This window comes from Propithecus coquereli, unplaced genomic scaffold (assembly GCF_000956105.1).
Source record: "Propithecus coquereli isolate 6110/MARCELLA unplaced genomic scaffold, Pcoq_1.0 Scaffold153, whole genome shotgun sequence".
Classification (NCBI taxonomy): Eukaryota; Metazoa; Chordata; class Mammalia; order Primates; family Indriidae; genus Propithecus; species Propithecus coquereli.
In genome coordinates this window covers 1,636,614-1,638,218 of record NW_012139747.1, presented here as the reverse complement: position 1 = coordinate 1,638,218, position 1,605 = coordinate 1,636,614, and positions in this window count along the sequence as shown.

Genomic DNA, 1,605 nt, shown 5'->3' with positions numbered 1-1,605 from the left:
GAGTAGCTGGGACTACAGGCACGCGCCACCATGCCCGGCTAATTTTTTCTATATATATTTTTAGCTGTCCAATTAATTTCTTTCTACTTTTTTAGTAGAGACAGGGTCTCGCCCTTGCTCAGGCTGGTCTCAAAGTCCTGAGCTCAAACGATCCGCCCGCCTTGGCCTCCCAGAGTGCTAGGATTACAGGCGTGAGCCACCTCGCCCGGCCCTGAATTTTTATTTCTTTGCAAAACAATTCTTACTCTTTAACTTAGTCGAGCATGTTTGCATAGCTCTTTTACAAAATGCCAGAGTTTCTGGAATCTGCTGGACACAGAGGGGCTCTCTGATGAGGAGGTAAGCAGCCATCCCTGTGGTATAAAGTCCACTTCCCACACTGTGGGAATTTTTATTTGGTGGGACTTTAAGGTCCCTATGTGCTTGAAGTGTCAATACTAGTGTGTTAGGGGAAAATGGCATTTCCTACAGCCTCCATGAACTGCAAAGTTTTATTTTTATTTGATTTGATCACAGCTGTAAAGATCCTTAATCTCCGTGTGTTCATAATTTGAGTACACCTCCCCATCAATCAAATATGAAGCATAAACATTCTTTCCTTTTATAAGAGATGTAAGAAAACTGATACATGCTGAGGAAAAGTGAACATTTTAGGTTTCAAAAAAAGGTACTGATTTTTCTCTGTGCTATTCCACAACTGAAGGAAGTAAAAACTCTCTTATGATTCACAACTAAAAAGAGAAGGGGGATGTGTTTAGGACACACCACTCTGATTTTTAATTCAGACTTTTTCCTGCAATGTTCAATACCCCTGTGAGCATTGGGAAAACAAGACTTTGTGGTTGTATGGCTCCAGCCCCTGGACAGACATGTGCCAGATGTTAAGTAACACTGCACTCTCTTAAGGGCTATGTACTGTGTTCTTAACTCCCTACCTCTGTGCTCTCCTTCCTCTTCCACCATGCCTAAGACAAAATTTACTTTGGTATCTCTATCTCTCTGTCGCTCTGAGCATTTACACAAATAATACATGCTCTCGAGCAAAACAATATAAACTACTATAAGAATGTATATGAATAGGAAGTTATATAAACCACTGTGGGAATGGAAATTGTTTTAACGCTTTGAAGAAGTATTTGCTATATTTGGTACAATTTAAAATTTGCAAATCACCCAATAATTGCCCACTTATACTTTCTAATTCTGTAAAACGGTGATAATAATTTACCTCTCTCATAGGGTTGATGTGAGATTAAAATGATTTAATCTAAGTAAAACACTCAAAAGTTGTATTTTGAGTTTACAACAACTTGCATATTTCATTATCAGTAGCAGTAGTATCAGTGATATTATCATTAATCTTCCACGTTAGAGAAACTCATGAAATGTCCAAAAGGAGACATGCATATGAATGTTCATACAAATATCGGTAGTAATAGCAACCAAAAATGTCAAAGAATAGAGAAATTAATAAAAATGGAATGGATAAAAATATCATGCTATATTCACACAACAGAATACTGTGCAACAGGTACATGTATCAATATGGATAAACCTCAAAAATGTAATACTTGAAATAATATTCAAATTATGACATAAATTCCA